Source organism: Nyctereutes procyonoides, unplaced genomic scaffold, assembly GCF_905146905.1.
Source record: "Nyctereutes procyonoides isolate TBG_1078 unplaced genomic scaffold, NYPRO_anot_genome, whole genome shotgun sequence".
NCBI classification, from domain to species: domain Eukaryota; kingdom Metazoa; phylum Chordata; class Mammalia; order Carnivora; family Canidae; genus Nyctereutes; species Nyctereutes procyonoides.
In genome coordinates this window covers 16,836,273-16,854,073 of record NW_026575042.1, presented here as the reverse complement: position 1 = coordinate 16,854,073, position 17,801 = coordinate 16,836,273, and the positions used below count along the sequence as shown (strand labels likewise).

At 41.4% G+C, this 17,801-nt stretch overlaps 1 pseudogene; it reads left to right on the top strand.

Annotated features, from left to right (window-relative positions):
- Positions 1 to 1,142: 1,142 nt before the first annotated feature.
- The window catches only part of LOC129507321 (malate dehydrogenase, mitochondrial-like), a 41,743-nt pseudogene continuing 25,084 nt past the window's right edge, over positions 1,143 to 17,801 (top strand).

Sequence of the window (17,801 nt, the reverse complement as noted above, 5' to 3'; positions counted from 1 at the left end):
TTTCACTTTTTTTTTTTCTTTTAAAGAAAATGTCCTGTAAGATAAAACACTTTGGTAAGGACAAGTAGTTTTGATTCTGCTGACAACAGCAAAATACTCCCACCAACCCAGTTTCACTTTTATAAGAATTTATATTTCACCATAACGGTGAAATAGACTGATCACTTGCTTTAAAAAAAAAAAAAAACTCGCCAGTTCCACAAATGTGTGAGGCAAAGGATTACCTTAAACCTTAAACTCACTTTATTTTTTTCAAACAAACATGGAAAATTTAAAGTATTTTCTGAGTTATCAATCTATGTCCTTAGATTGCTAAGAGCAAATATAGTTCACTGGCAAAATCTGAGGAGGTGGGGGAATCGTGAAAAGAAAGTTAAGAAATATACCCAAAGTTGCTCATTATGAAAAATAACTGATGTTTTCTTAAATATTGAATCAAGAATCTTTTTTTATTGAAAGTATTAAGAAAGTATTTTTTAAACTGCAAATGAATTCCTGGATTTCAGTGCTGCCTTATCATTACTTATCATCACATTTATGGAAGTACATAGATTTACATAAATACAAGAAAACCATGTAGGAGCAAAGTAAATGAAGTAAAATATGCTCAGAAATAAATTATGGGGCTGTTTGGCTAATTATTGCTACATTAAAATACGAAAGGATTATACAGGGTTCCACCTGTTTTGCTTACTTTTGAACCCTGAAAGTCCTGACACTTAGTAGCGGTTCATCTGTTAACTGAAAGGAAAGGGTTACTAAACCAGAACAGATAAACTAGCCCAAGGACTGTCAGGTCTCAGGCTTTATAACCATAAAGACCAAAGTGAAAATGCTATTTTCTCCCATTAAAAGAAAAAAGATAACACAGATCTTCCTAAGTTAATGGACCTGACATCTTTATCTTTTTAAGACTTCTTAGGACTTAAAAAATCTTTTCTAGACCTTTTCTAACCAAAAGTTATTACATTATTGCATGGCTTTTCCTGTGTATTTCAATGTTGACACACTTCCACAGGAAAATAGAAAAGTTAGTGCTGGAATTGCAGTACAGCTGTTGATGGCAGCGAGCAACCTGTAGCCAAGGAGAAATATCATCCTGAACATAAATCACTCGCATGTCACTAACAGAGCCTATGGCGATGGATGTTTCAACAGAAGGCACCTCTATGGTACAGGTGCGGCAGGATGTCTTACACAACAGGTGGGCAGGATCCGATCCTGTTGACCAAAGCTTCAAAATGACCAGGCAGCTGGAATCTCCCATTCAGGCCCCCAGTGAGAAATGGGGAGAGGGGAAATCTTGGTTGGGGAGTTACTCAGCAGAAAGCTTTAAGCCGGTAAGATAACCGAGGAAGAGAGGGGGAGGGAGAAAGAAGGGCACCAATGAGATCATTCCATAAACTAAGAGAAAAGCAGAATGTTCTATGCAGAATTGTATGTACTTGTGGCTTTACCTTTTACTAGCTTTGTGAGTCTGGGTAAGCTGCCTAACCTGCCTCCAAGGTCCAACTTGTAACAACAGCATACAGAATGTAAAGCAATTAGAAGAGCAAAAGTCTTTCCTATTACTCCCATCATGCTTCTGTTGAGCTCTCTTCTTGCCCTCTTCTTACTAGATACTGGGGAGAAATGAGGATGCCTAAGTCACAGTCTTTTCTCTTCCAGGGATTCCCATGCTACTGGGGGAAGGCTAGGAACCAACAGGTCAAAAGCAACACGAACTAGAAGTAGGAAGCAGGATTGAGTCAGTTAGAACCTGAGGGGAGAGTCCCCAGTTGCTGATAGAGCTTCTTTCAATTTCCCCAGAACCTCCCGGGATGGAAGGGGTGGGGGAGGGGTGGAATCCCGGGCCCTCCCCTTGAGCGCGGCTGGAAAGGTGCACTTCAAAGCGAGGCGGCTGGGGCGCCCTAGCCCGGGTGCGCCTTCCGCCCCCTCCAGGCTCCCATTAGCATTCTGTTTTTCCCAGGCCTCCTGGCCCTCCCGCCTCCTGCCGGGATTTTGCCGTTCTGGCGGATTATTTGTCAAAGAAAAAAAAAAAATAGGGTATTTAGCTCAGGTTTTGTTGTCCACCTACTAGGTTAAACGCCCGACCGCGAAGGAGTTGAGTGAATGAATGGTCGGATGCCTCCCGCAGGGCTCTCGCTCCAAGAGAAGGCACCCTAAATGGGGAGGAGGGGGTCCTTAAAAGCACACCATCTGGATCCGCTCGCTGGGAGGTCCTGCGGGCCTCAGTGGAAGCATCTGCAAATTGAGAGGACGTGAGCAAAGCAAGATCAACCGTAGAGGGCTGCTGTCGAGGAGGGCCCCAAGTCCTGGTCAGCCTGGACCGCTTAACCACTTAGCAGGGTCCGGGAAGGTCCGTGGAACCCCCTCCTCCCAAAGATTGCAAGGAGTCCACAGGAAAGGAATTTCCAGGGGGAGCAAAGAGCAGCTGGAGTCATCACTTCATCTACTTGGGGCCGACTTGTCTCAAATAGAGTTGATCCTCCAATCCAGAGCCAAAGGAGGAAAATAAAAGCAGCAGCAGCTGACCATAGGCCAGACTCCCTGCTTTATCAGTGCGATCTTTTAAAATCGGCACCTTAAAATGTTTTTAACAACCCATTTTACAGAAGGGTAAAGTGTACTTGGAGAAATGAAGGCCCTTGCCCACAGGCACGCCGCTAAAAATGGTAGCCCGGGTTTTCGAATCCTGGCGGTCTGGCGGTCTGAGCTGCGGGGCTCTCAGTTGGAGGGGTTAAGGGTGCGTGAATGGGGAGGGGTGTGGGGCATTGTTTTCTTTGAGGGGTAAGGCTTCCAGGTAAGTGTTGGAATGGGAATCCCCTGTGAGGGAGGAAGAGAGTGGATGGCACTGGCTGGACCTTTAGAATGAGTCTCTTTTATGGAAGCTGGGCCCCATAACTCTACTTTAAATACCAATCCTGGGTTCAGGCTGGCCATTCTTGCTTGGGATAACCATAGCAGGGGTGGACTTCTCTCTACAAGCTAGGGCTGGGCCAAGTCCTTGGTGTACAATATTCCATGTAAACCCTCGCTACCTCTTCACAGAGGTAGGTGCCTTTATCATCCCCATTTTAAAGATAAGAAGGAAAACCGAGTTTGAAAGAGAGAGAGAAAGAGATCAAGTAAATTGCCTGAGGGCATATAATTTGGGAGTTCCTGCTCCGGCGGACCTGATTGCTGGGAGGGCAGTGCTCTTTGCCCAGAGCACTGAGACCTTTAATAGAAAACCGAGGTTTCTGGGCTCGAGCTTTGGCAAAGGGGCGAGCCACAGAGAGAGCGGTGGCGAGCACGGCCAGTTCTGGACCCCCTGCCTGTCGCGTTTCCTTTCCCTTTCCCCTTCCCAGTTACCCGGCGCGCAGCGCAGCGCCCAGGCCACGCGCTCCAGGGCTGGGATTGCGGGCGGTTGGGGGCCCTTCCTGTCTATCTGGCGGACGCTCAAGCCTTTCATTTGCGGATGGGCGGGGAAGCGAGGCGGCCTCCCAGGTCGGTCTCTTCCAGGCGCGCCCGGCCTCTGCGGCCGCCCTAACCTGGCAACACGCAGCCCAGGGACCGAGTCCCGCCCTCAGAGAAGCAGACGGAGTCTCTCGGAGCTGGGAGCGCGCAGCGAGTGCCCCTTCCTGACGCAAGATAGAGCCCACCCACGCCCCGGTGTGTGTGGCCCGAGCAAAAAAAAAAAAAAAAGTCAATTCCAGGCGGGGCTGAAACCGAGGCTTCTGCGCCCCAGGCGTGGGTTCTCGGCTTCTGCCCGGCTGCAAGCGCAGAACTCCTAATGCACTCGAGTAGCCGAGCGCCTCAGTTTCCCCTGTCGCTTTCCCCGCAATCACCCGGGCGCCTTGAGTGATTAGATATGGGAGTGTCCCACATATTTCTGGTCTCCGTCTTTGCCCTTTCACTCCGCGAGCCTTTCTGTCTGTATAATGGGTAAGCCTAGAAGGCAGAGACCAATTTGAACTTTCTTGACTTTACCAACCAGAGATAAATGTATTATGTATTACATAACATATTGTATGGTTTTATAATAAAATATAATACCTTCCACAATGGAATGCATTATATACAATACCATACAATATATAGCACTATATAAAATCTATCGATCGTCTATCTCTATATCTATCCATCCATACTTGCATAAGGCTTTTAAAAAAACTCAAAGGCCACCAGGTTGCATCGTCTGGCACACACCTTGGCCTGATGGCAAGCACGATTAATTTCTTGCATTCTCGGGGCTTATACGTTTTGCACCAGCAAGTGTGTGTATGCACCTGAGTTCCTCTTCATCTGTCCCCCACCCATCTGCACGCTTTTATAAGCTCTCTTCAACAACTTGATTGTTTTCCTTTGAAAATACGCCTTCAAGTTAGTTCCTGGGGAAGTCGGAGTTTTTGCAAGCTCAACACACCCCAGGGCACAAATGACCCGAAAAGCTTAAGTAAATTAAATTGGTGTTTGGGGGCTTTCCTTGCAGCTGCGCGCGCCGACGCCGAGCCGAGCCGCGAGCCCCTGCGAGGCCGAGCGCCTGCTGCTCGGAGGCCCCGGAAGCGCGCGCGGCGGGAGGAGCGCTGTGCACCGCGGCAGGCGCAGCGCCCCCTTGCACGGCGAGCGCGGAGCCCCGCCAGGGCCTCGCAGTGGGAGCCTTCTTGCCTTTGAGACCCCTCATTGTTCGTACTCTCAGACCCCAGAAGCAGGTAAACAAGCTCCCGGACCCTGCCCTGTGCTCCCGGGGCTCCTGGGCGGGGGAGCGATCTGCTAGACAGTCCCAAAGCTGATCAAAGAGGAGGACCTGGAGGGGACCGTCGGCCGCATTAACATCCCGCCTGGCTGGGCTGCGGGGGGCGGGGATGAAGTTGGGTAGACGCAGGCCAGAAATCGCGTGTGGCGAAAGGCCCAAGAAATGACCCAATTTGAATTACTCCCTAAGTCCCCTCAGGTGGCTCAGGCGGGCGTCGGCCTTCGGCTCAGGGCACGATCTCAGAGTCCTGGGATCGCCCCCCCCCCCCCCCCGTGTTGGGCTCCCTGCTCCACGAGCAGCCTGCTTCTCCCTCTCCCTCTGTCACTCCCCCTGCTTGTACTCTCTCACTGTCCCGGTCAAATAAATAAATAAATAAAAATCTTTTTTAAAAAAATCAATCAATCAATCAATCCCCTCAGGCTTAATGGCAACTCTTGAGTAAGCCAAAGCTCTCTATGCTTCTTAGAAGATGCACTGTGAGGCTCAGCTTCTAGGAGGGTGCTCTGGTGCGAGACTGTATGGACAGTTTTGACAAAGATAAGCATCCATGTCTTTAGAAGCTGGTGGGAGATACAAACATAAAGCAATTAAGAAAATATCAGAAAATCATCAAACAGGCTAATGCAGTGGTTGCCAATCTTGGCAGAATCACCTGGGGAGCTCTTAAAAATCCCAATGCCCCCGTAATATCACAGGAACAATTAAATCAGGATATCTGAGAGTGAGATGCAGGCATCAGTAATACTGGAAAGGGTCTAAATGATTTCAATATGAAGCAAAGTTGGAGAACCACTGGGCTGATGGGCTCCGGGGTTGATGGAGGTCTTTCTGAAGAAGTAACATTTGATCTCAGAAGGGAAAGGGGAAAAGACTGTGAGGGAAAACCCTTTGCTGGGGTCCTGTGCTGGCTGGTACTCTGGGATTGGCAGTGGAGAAGGGAGAAAAGGCATTTTAAGAGCAGAAAGAAGCAAGTGATAGCTGAGCATCTGGTCACAGTGCTCTGCATCCCTGGGAAGTCTTTCAATTGCCCAGTTCCTAGGGAAGCTTTAAAGATCACTGGAAAATACCTAGTTTAAAATGATTGATTTTATTTTATTTCTTTTTTACTTTTTAAAAAATGATTGATTTTAAAACACAGAAGTCAAATAAAGCATGGAAATATTTTAAAAATAGAATAATGCCAAAATGCTTCTTCATGAAGTATTTCATAAGGACATCATGAATTCTAAGATGCTACCATTAACATATATCATTATCTTGTCACTAAGAGAGACAAGGCCAGCTCCTAAAATTTTAATTTTGTGCTTATTTAAAAAACTGCTTTTTTAGACCAAGTGTTATTTTCATATTTCATTCCTATATACATAAAAGAATAATAAAAGCTGGAAGCCCAGGTCAGGCTCTCAGCTGACCAATAGTGATTGTAAGACATCATTGGTTATAGAATGCTTCTGGATTTCCAGAAATTAAAAGGTGTGTCCTAGAATGTATGCCAACCAGCATCATCTAATGAGCTCACTGCTCAATGCTTTACACCTTTTAGTTCATTCAATCCTCACAACTATATGAGGTCAGAACTATTTTTTATTAACATTTTACAAATAAGAAAAGAGAAACATTGAAGGGTAAGTTACTTTAAATCAAACCACTACTAAATTGCAGAGATAGGATGTAAACCCACTGGGGTCTTAACCAGCACACTAAGCTGAGAAAATTGTCTCCATTGAGTCAACTGAAACTCAGAAGGGGAATAGAGGTGAGGGGAAAGAAAGGACTCCAGAGCTTAATTAAGTGGTAGAGTGAGGTCTCTATTTCAGTTGGACCTCAGTTTTATAAATGTTTAGGGATAGAAGAGGATCATGTGGCAAAACAACATTATACAGCCAAGAGCATTCATGTCATCCATTAAAAAAACTTATAAGGAAATGATAATCTGCATTTTTCAGGCCATAGTTTAAAAATAAACTTCCAAAATTCAAGTGTAGTACATACTGAAAAGTACACATATCCCAAATATATAGCTCAATAAATTTCTCCAAATCAAATGCCCTTGTATAACCAGCAACCATGTTAAGAAATCCAGTTTTGCTTGAACTCCGAAAGGCCCCATGCCCTCTTCTGATCAGTGCCTGCTAAAAGGTGGCCACCATTTTGACTTCTATCACCATCATTTAGATTCCTCGTTTTTTGAATTCTGTATTAGTGGAATCTTTTTTTTTTCTCCACCTGTGAGACTCCCCGCCACCCCTTGCTATATTAATGGAATCTAATAGTGCTTCTTTCATTCAACTTGTTTGGGATATTTGCTCAATGTGATGCATATGATTACATTTGTACGTTCTTCTTGCTGTGTAATATTCTATGGTGTGCATATATAATTTGTTCATTCTGCTGGAGACATTTGGGTTGTTTCCAGTGTGGCTTATTACAGAGAGTATTAGTATGAACACTCTTGGACATGTCCTTTGGTGAATATCTGTAGTGCATTTCTATCAGGCCTCTGGGATTGCTGCATGATAGAGGTCAGATCATATATTTTTATTTTTATTTAAGTATTTTTAAAATTTTTGCTTAAATTCAATTTAGTTGGCAGCATATTATTAGTTTTAAGAGTAGAATTTAGTGATTCATCAGTTGCATATAACATCCAGGGTTCATTACATCAAATACCCTCCTTAATGCCCATCACCCAATTACCTCATCCCCTCCACCCACCAGACCATATATTTTTATATTTTTATTAGATTTTACTTATTTATTCATGATAGACACACACACACACACACACACAGAGAGAGAGAGAGAGAGAGAGGCAGAGGCACAGGCAGAGGGAGAGACAGGCTCCATGTCGGGAGCCTGACGCGGGACAAGATCCAGGGACTCCAGGATCGCCCCCTGGGCCAAAGGCAGGTGCCAAACCGCTGAGCCACCCAGGGATCCCCTGGACCATATATTTTTAAACAAGGTTTGTAACATTTTAAAGTCTTGTACTGGGAAGCCTGGGTGGCTCAGTGGTTGAGTGCCTGCCTTTGGCTCAGCATGTGATCCTGGAGTCTTGGGATCAAGTCCAACATTGGGCTACCTGCATGGAGCCTGCTTCTCCCTCTGCCTGTGCCTCCGCCTCTCTCTCTGTGTCTCTCATGAATAAATACAATGTTAAAAAAATAAAATAAAATCTTGTACTATTTAAGCATGGCAACTTTTACTTATAGGACTGAATTGTAACAGTGCTAGGGAGTATTAAGGGAAAGAATATCATATTAAAGAAAGAAGGAAAAGATAAAGAAGAGGCAGGAAGATCAATGCTAATGATACTTTAGCAGACATTTAGTGTTTTGTGTTCTGGTATCCAAGCCCTAAATGTTTATGAATGCTTACACTTTTTCTACAGATCATTGAACATCCGTACATAAGGTTGTTGACAAAGCAGGCAGGGATTGGGAAGTACTAAGAATGCCAGAGGAAACCCCTCGATTTCCCTTCAGCTTATATATTTATGACTCTCTAGCAATTGCCTCAGTTGAAAATTTCTAGCATAAATGTGGAGGCACTGATACTAGTAAATTCTCAAGTCTCAGTAAATTCTCAAGGTTTTCCACTGATACTTTGTTTTTTATAATCAATGAAAAACTTTTTTCCCTCTTTAGGATATATGATGTTTGTTTAGGAAAAAAAAGGAATAGTGAGAAAAAAAAAAAAAAACAACCCTGAGCACTTGTAACCAAAGCTCTAGGTAATAACCCCTCTTTTCTCTTTGTGGCTACATATAGGGTTACCAATGGGTATCTTACCTCGTGTCCATCTTATTTGACTTGTTTTTCCAAAAAAAAAAAAAAATCCTATTTTATTCAGACATCTATTCCACTCTAGGAAAGGTGATCCTAAACCCAACATGGGGGAGAGCCTTCTGTAGTGTAAGCCAATGAGTATGCATTGTTTCAATGGAAATTGCTACTGGTCCAGACTGAGGGGGATAACTTGGAGTCCGTGGTTAGGCCAAAGGTTTATTTTTTCCTTTCACAGTCCTACTTATGTAGGAAAAGGAAGCAAGTAGCCTGATGGCCTCGGCCACCATCATAGGATAATGAGCGGTATCTCTTTAAGGGACCCAGTGCTCAAGCAACAGATAAGAGAAGCAAAGACTCTGGATCCTTGAAGACTTCTCTGAGTTGCTGATGGTTGGACCTGCCCTACCTTCTGAGATAATAATTAGGTTAATGTGTAAGTTAATTTGAATCAATATCCTAACTTTAACAATTGTGTATCTTTTATCTTTCCAGATATGGGTGGACATAATATTACACAAATATAATACAAATGTAATATGCAAATATACAAACATTGTTCAACTTTTCCTGTTATAAGCAAAGCCACAATAAACAACCTTGCATGGAAATCTTTACATACGCTACACTATTTCATTGTGTAATGTATGTAGTGTTCTACACTATTTCATCGGAATGAATCCCTTGAAATGGTGTTATTAAGACCAAATATATTTGTATAAAATTTTAGTATACATTACCAACTTACATTCCCAATAAAAATGTTTAAGAACATCTATTTCGGGGATCCCTGGGTGGCGCAGCGGTTTGGCGCCTGCCTTTGGCCCAGGGCGCGATCCTGGAGATCCAGGATCGAATCCCACATCGGGCTCCCGGTGCATGGAGCCTGCTTCTCCCTCTGCCTATGTCTCTGCGCCTCTCTCTCTCTCTCTCTGTGACTATCATAAATGAATAAAAATTTAAAAAAAAATTAAAAAAAAAAAAAAAAAGAACATCTATTTCGGGATCCCTGGGTGGCGCAGCGGTTTAGCGCCTGCCTTTGGCCCAGGGCACGATCCTGGAGACCCGGGATCGAATCCCACGTCGGGTTCCCGGTGCATGGAGCCTGCTTCTCCCTCTGCCTGTGTCTCTGCCTCTCTCTTTCATTCTGTGTGACTATCATAAATAAATAAAAATTAAAAAAAAAGAACATCTATTTCTCCTCATTCTCACCAACACCAGCTATTACTTACTCTTCTAGTCTTTGTCATTCTGGTAAGGAGAAGATTACTTTACATTTCTAAAATGACTAATGAATTTGTGCATCATGTTTAAGTTTAGTAGAGCTCTTTAGATATCACATATATCATACTTTGTAGAGTGTTGTATCATACTTTGTAGAGTGTTACATACCTTATTTTAGCATTTATCTTTTTACTTTCTCTTTCTCTCTCTCAGAATATGATGACATATTTTGCACAGAAAATTTGAATATCTTTCTTAATACATGTTAGACTTTATGTGAAACTGTAGAAAAACCAGACCATATTTTTTAAGATTTTGTCCAATGTTTTCATATCATTTTTTATACATTTGAAATTAATTTTAAAGAATAGAATGGTGGAAATTCATCTTTACATTCTAACAAGTAGCTAATGAGTTGTTTAAAAACCATTTACTGATTAGCCCTAATCTAAAGTGCTTCGAAAAATACATACTACATTTCCATCTAAACTTGGGTATACATGGATGGAACTGGAGGGTATCAGGCTGAGTGAAGTAAGTCAGTCGGAGGACAATCATATGGTTTCACTCATACGAGGAATATAAGAAATAGTAAAAGGGATTATAAGGGAAAGGAGGGAAAATGAGTGGGAAAAATTTGATAGGGAAACAAAACAGGAGAGACCTCTAACTCTGGGAAATGAATAAAGGGTAGTGTAAGGGGAGGTGGGTGGGGGGACAGGGTAATTGGATGACAGGCACTGAGGAGGGCACTTGATGGGATGAGCACTGGGTGTTATATGTTGGCAAATCAAACTTCAATTAAAAAAAAAGAAAAAAAAGAAACTTGGGTATACTTTTGGATTCTATGAACAGCATTGAACATTTGGCTTTTTGTTTTAGTGACATATTATTTTTCTTAGCTTTATAATTTTCCCCCAATTTCGCACCAAAATATACACCGCTTTTTTTTAAGATTATATTTACTTATTTGAGAGAGAGAGAGAGAGAGAGAGAGAGAGAGAGAGAAAGAGAATAGGGGAAGGGGCAATGGGAGAGGGAGAGAAAGAATCTCAAGCAGACTGTGCTGAGCCTGCATTCAGCCCCAGGAGGGGTGTGGAACCCAAGGAGGTGCTCACTCTCAGGACCCTGAGATCATGACCTGAGCAGAAATCAAGAGTCAGCTTAACCCACTGAGCCACCCAGGTGCCTCTACACTACTTTCTTTTTAAAGCAATTTATTGGCTATTCTCTTATTAGCCAAGAAAGCCATTCTTTTAGATGAAACTTAGAATTGGAGTTTTGATCAGGATTGCATTACACTTAGTTACACTGGATTACATTGAATCTAAAAATTTATTTATAAAAAAAAGATGTCTTTACTAAATAGACTTTCTTTCCAAAATTAATGTATCTAACATTTACTCAAGTGTTCTCTCAATATAACCTGTACATTTTGTGCATGCGGGCTTATATCTTTCTTTTTTTTAAGATTTATTTATTTATTCATGAGAGATATATAGAGAGAGAGGCAGAGACACAGGCAGAGGGAGAAGCAGGCTCCATGCAGGGAGCCCGACGTGGGACTCGATCTCAGGGCTCCAGGATCACGCCCTGGGCCGAAGGCAGGCGCTAAACCGCTGAGCCACCCAGGGATCCCCCGGCTTATATCTTTCTTGATAAATTAATCTGTATGTATTTTTGTTGAGTATATTGTTACTCCTACTATAAAGGAGATCTTTTATTACATTTTCATTTTTTTTAAAGATTGTATATATTTACTTATTTGAGAGAAAGCGAAGAGAGAGAGAGAGAGAGTATGAGTGCGGAGAGGGCAGGAGAAGCAGAGGGAGAGGGAGAAGCAGTCTCCCTGATGCACAGAGAGCCTGACAGGGAGCTCCCTGGTCCCTGGGATCAGGACCTGAGCTGAAGGCAGATGCTTAACCAACTGAGCCACCCAGGTACCCCTACATTTTCTAATTGGATTTTATTTGCTATAGTGAAGCTATTAATTTAAAAGAATCATCTTGTTATTAACTACTTTCTGAATTCCCTTATGACTGAGTAGCTTTACATTTGATTATCTTTTGTTTTTTCCCATCATCCACCTAGACATAGTCATAATCCCTCCTCTTTTCTAATAGTTTAATTCTTGAATACTTCTTGAATACTGAACTATCTTTTACAACAAATGTTAAATATTAGTGTCACTAAGCTCTTTTATCTAACTTTAGTGGAATGTTTCTCTTATTAAATCATCTAGTCTGATGCTAAATTTTGAATATATATGACAAATGTAGGAATTTAGAATATATTTGAATATGTTTTTGTAAATACATAGTTTGTGTCTGTATTTTGTAGATTTATGCAAATTAAAGAATTTGCCATCTACTCTTAATTTATCTAACATAATGTCACATGTTAAAAAATTAAATAAATAGCACATTTATGGGGCACTGGGTGGCTCAGTCAGTTGGACATCTGCTTTCAGCTGGTGTCATGGTCCCAGGGTCCCAGTCCTGGACTTGAGCCCTGCATCAGGCTCCCTGCTCTCCCCCTACTTGTGCTCTCTTGCTATCTCTGTCTCTCTCAAATAAATAAATAAAATCTTAAAAATAAATAAATACATGAATAGCATGTTTATTCAAATGAGTTATTTTTAAGGTAAAATTTATTAAGGTATGCTTTATATACAATAAAGATTCACTTTTTTTTAAAGGTTTTATTTATTTTTTCATGAGAGGCACACAGAGAGAGGTAGAGAGGTAGGCAGAGGGAGAAGGAGGCTCCCTGTTGGGAGCACAACACGGCACTCAATCCCAGGATGGCCGGGATCATGACCTGAGCCAAAGGCAGATGCTCAACCATTAAGCCAACCAGGTACCCCTAAAGATTCACTCTTTTTAGAAGTGTGTAGTTTGATAAGTTGTGACAAATGTATACAATTGTGTAACTAATACCATAGTCAAGATAAAGAAAGTTTCCATCACCCTGAAAAATTCACAAGTGCTCCTTTGTCATCAGTCCCTTTTCACAACCCCCTCATCTCTGACAACTCTGGTTTCCACAGATATTAGTTTAGTTTTTCCTATTTAATCTATCATTATGGTGAATTTTACTAAGAGATTCTCTAATATGTAATACCCCTGTGATCCTGGAGTAAACTGACTCTCGTCATATTTTATACCCATATCCATAGCACATTGCTAGACTCCTCATGCTAATCTATTATTTGGGAATTTTCATAAATACTTAAAAAAGAAATTGGTCTGTGTTGTCTGTCAGGTTTCAATCACAATAATATGCTAACTTTGCAAAAATAAGCTAGAACTTTTTTTTATTATCTATGGAACAGCTTAAATACCTGTATCAGTTTAATAAGAATGTATCCCTGAAATGAATACAACCTGGAAATGCCCTTTAAAACTTTTTTTCTATTTTCTCTTATTCTCATCCATCTATTTAGTTCGTAAATTTTCAAACGTTTTGCAGTTATACCACATAGTATAGCTATATAATATAGCGATCTGTTTTACACAGTAATATAGTCATGCTTGATGTTTGGTCTCAATTCTGCCATTTTATTTTATGATTTTACTTCTTGCCACCTTTTTTGTTTTCTTCTTTTTGTGTGTGATGCGGTCTATATCTTTTGTCTTCTTCTCTCCCTCTCCATACTTCACCAGTATTTCAGAAAAAAACCTACCGTTAGTGACTATTTTTATGGCTTTAAACAATATATTTAAGTTTTTAAAAATTTTAATTATTTCTTTATATTATTATTATTATTATTATTATTATTATTATTATTTGAGAGAGAGAAGAGAGCATGTGCACATGGGCAGGAGGGAGGAGAGGGAGTGGAGGGCAGAGAGAATCTCTAGCAGGCTTCATGCCCAGCATGGAACCTCATGTGGGGCTAGATCTCAGGACCCCAAGATCATGACGCGAGCCGAATCCAAAAGTCTGGCCTTTAACCGACTGTGCCACCCACGTGCCCTTATACTTATGGTTTTTTATGCCTCAGAAACACAACTGCTTTTATAGACTATTGGGAATAAGGACAACCAGGTGGAATGGACGTATCATGGCAGAGTGCATATCTGTCTATTTCATTCGCTGCTTGGATTCTCAATGCCTAGTGTAGGGTCTCAGCCATAGAGCATTTTTCATACATTGAAATTGTGTGAATGAATTAGTACAGTCACTGCCTCACGCCTTTGAATTTCTGAATGTAGACTTTGAGATTTAGTTTCCAGTCCATTGTATCTACATTATACCTATCTTCTTGTTAGTTTGGCATGTTGTTTTCCCTTCAAAAAATAAGAACATTTAGGTGTGCCTGGATGGTTCAGTTCCTTAAGAGTCCAGGTCTTGATTTGGGTTCAGGTCATGATCTCAGGTTCTGGAATCGAGCCCCAGGGCAGGGTCCCTGCTCAGAGAAAAGCACAGACACAGGCAGAGGGAAAAGCAGGCTCCCCCAGGGAACCCAATGTGGGGATTCAATCCTAGAACCCCAGGATCAGACCCTGAGGTGAAGGCAGATGCTCAACCACTGAGCCACCCAGGGGTCCCCTTTTCGTCTTCTTTTTAAAAGATTCATCTATTTGTTTGAGGGCAAAGAGAGGTAGAAGGAGAGAAAGCATCTTCAAGCTGACTCCCCACTGACCCTGAGATCATGACCTGAGCCAAAATCAAGAGTTGGATGCTCAACTGACTGAGCTATCCCAGTGCCCCTCTTCTAGATTATTCTTATCACAGTTTATAATAGTAGGTTATTTGCTCCTTTGTTTTAGCATGGCTGGCTTATTCTTTGTGTAGTATGGCTTTTGTTCATTTTGTTTGTTTTGTGGAAGAAAGTGTTCTGTAAGCCTAGGCCACCTTTTGCAGAAGTCTATTTTATATTTATTGTATTATTAAGTTGTTTGTTTACAAATGTGATTTTTCACATTCACAGTTTTCTAGCATTTTTTCCTTTACAATACTGTAAACATTAAACAGATTTACACTTGGCTTTTCTAATGTTTGGGGGTTTTAGTTCAGTTTGCTTCACCCAGACAAGTATTGTTTGTGGGGGGTGTTCTTAGACTTGTCCTGAAACCAAACTCGATGCCTATTAAGACCCTGGCAGATAAAGTGAATGAGGGAAGCAGTGTTACTGCCACTTTCTTGTCTCTTAATATGTTATTGTATTTTATATCAAGATCAATTATATTGCTTGAATTTTTAAAGAACTCTTGTTGAAATCCCAATTTTTATTTTATGTTTTAAATGTTTTATTTATTTGAGATAGAGAGCACAAGCAGGGGGGAAGAGGGAGAGGGAGAAGCAGGCTCCCCAGTGAGCAGGGAGTCCAACTTGAGGCTTGATCTCAGGACCCCAGCCCAGGATCATTACCTGAGCTGAAGGCAGACACCCAACTGACTGAGCCACCCAGGCGCCCACCAATCTTTTATTTCAATGATCATTTTCCATATTTTTTTGTATTTCTGGTTAAAGTTCTTACTGTGCATTATTTCATAATGGGTCATCCATTTTTTTTGACACATATACATTTTATTTGCATATTCCACATGCAGAACTATGCTTTGCTTTCTGAGTCTATTGTATATTTTCCACTTTCAATAGAGACAGAAGTTAAGTGCTATTTGATTTTTTTCTTAACTCCACCATAAGAAAACACAGCTCAGGCAAGATGGTGATAATACCTGGTGTTTACTGGATATGTCACTGGATTGCAGTGTATATGTGTGTGTGGGGGGCACTATTTTAAGTATTTCGTGTATAGAATCATTTAATTCTCATCACAAAGTTGGGTAACAGCTATTATCCCACTTTACAAATAAGGAACCAAGATACGGAAAGATCAGGCAACTTCCCTAAGGTGAACACTGGTCAAAAATGATGGAATCTAGATTCAAACCCAGGCAATCTGGTCCGGAGTCCATGCCCTTAGCCACCATGCTTGACTGCTGTCTGCAATCCAGCCATCACAAGTGCAGCTGACATTAGAGATTGCAGACAGAATTGGAGGTGGGGTGTCTGTGGCACATTGGACCCCCCCATCTAAAGAGACAATCATGATTCAGCCCTAGCCCACTGCCACCTGGTGAGAATAAGAGACTACTTTTGTTAATTCTTCTCATTTTTAAAGAAAGATCAGAATTTAGATATTTGTGCAAATTTCTGGATTTTAAAATGTTGAAAACAATTTACATATCTTAAAATCCAGAAAAATGTTGTCTAGGTCCAAGAAAGCATTATCTGTGGCCTGAATATGGACTATAGGATATCTAATTGAACACCTGGTATAGACCATCTCTTCTGGACCCAAATCTACTTCCTAGATGGCTCACTATGAACAAAAAGCAATAAGAGAGATACGGTAGAAAAATGTTGTTTATATACTTTTTCCTTTTTTTCCTTCTCTTCTCCCCCTCCTTTGTCCTGGTCTTCCTCCTCCTCCTTCTTTTTTTTTAATGTTTTTATTTTTATTTATTCATGAGAGAGAGAGAGGCAGAGACACAGGCAGAGGGAGAAACAGGCAGAGGGAGAAGCAGGCTCCGTGCAGGGAGCCTGACATGGGACTCGATCCCGGGTCTCCAGGATCATGCCCTGGGCTGAAGGTGGCGCTAAACCGCTGAGCCATCCGGGCTGCCCTTCCTCCTTCTTTAGTAGGATTATAAACCGTTGCTACCAAAAAACTATAGTTGGATTAAATGAGCTTCCAGAATAGAGAGAAAGACTTTAGCAGAGTACCAAATAAGTCAAAGGATCTTAACAACTGACTCCAGGTATGTGATTTATCTTGGAAAACATAATGCTTTTCCTAGGATTACAGCATTTTTTCAGTGCCAGCTACCCTCATTTAACACAAATTTATAAAGGACTGAATAGGTGCCAGGCTCTGTCCTAGTCTTGAGGATGCCAGGATTAATAAGGTTAGATTTATGTCTTTTAGGATTGTTAAATCTATTAATTCTTTAACATTGTCATTATTATTTTTTTAAGATTTTGTTTATTAATTTGAGAGAGTAAGAGAACAGAGGGAGAGGGAGAAGCAGCTCCCTACAGAGCAGAGAGCCAGATGTGGGGCTCGATCCCAGGATCCTGAGATCATGACCTGAGCCACTTAACCAGCTGAGTCACCCCAGCATTCCTTGTTACTATTATTATAATGTGATCTTACAAAAGTTACTGGTAATACAAAACGAACCAAAGAATGGCAACAACAGAAAGAAGACAATTTAATTTGAAAGAAAAAATTATATTTTTAAGATGTTATCTAGAAAAAGTGAATGTTTGAAATAAACCAAAGAATGACTACTTATAGATTGCTTGTTACTTATATATTTTTTGCATGCCTCATTCTTTAAAGATCTAGTATCACTACTGCTGACTACAATGCTTAAACTTTTGATTCCAGAGAAAAGGAATGGATGTAATGTCAATCTCTTTATCTGTGCCTGTAAAGACAGAAAGCAACATTGTTGCCAGTATATTATCTTTGTCTAAGAAGGCCAATGGTATACTTTCAATTAACTTCCTGTATTTAGGAGTTCAGAGTATACACATTGATACAAAATGAACTGCAACAACTGGATGTGGAGAAGAGGACTGTTAAGTATCCCAGATTTATGAAAATTGTGCGAATGTCCTCAGATTTCCCTTTTCAGAACATGGGGGGAAAATTCTCAGATGTGTGACAGAGTGTGACAGTTTAGGGAGTGAAGCCATTTCTCCATTAAAACTAGCCGTTGCACCTCTATTTCTTCCCTCTCTGAAGAGATCTGATGGCGCAGGGCATAGGGACCTACAGGGTAAAGACTTGGTTTTCATTCTTAGATTCATAAATATATGATGGGCAAAATGCAGCAATTAGATGATTGAAACTTAAGGTGATAGTTACTTTTAAAGTTATGGGACAGGACATTTCAAGAATTTGAAGAAATTTTATAAAAAATATCTTCAAGGGGTACCTGGGTGGCTCATTTGGTTAAGCATCTGCCTTCAGCTCAGATCATGATCTTGGGGTCCTGGGATGGAGCTCTGGCTTTGTGCTCCCTGCTCAGTGG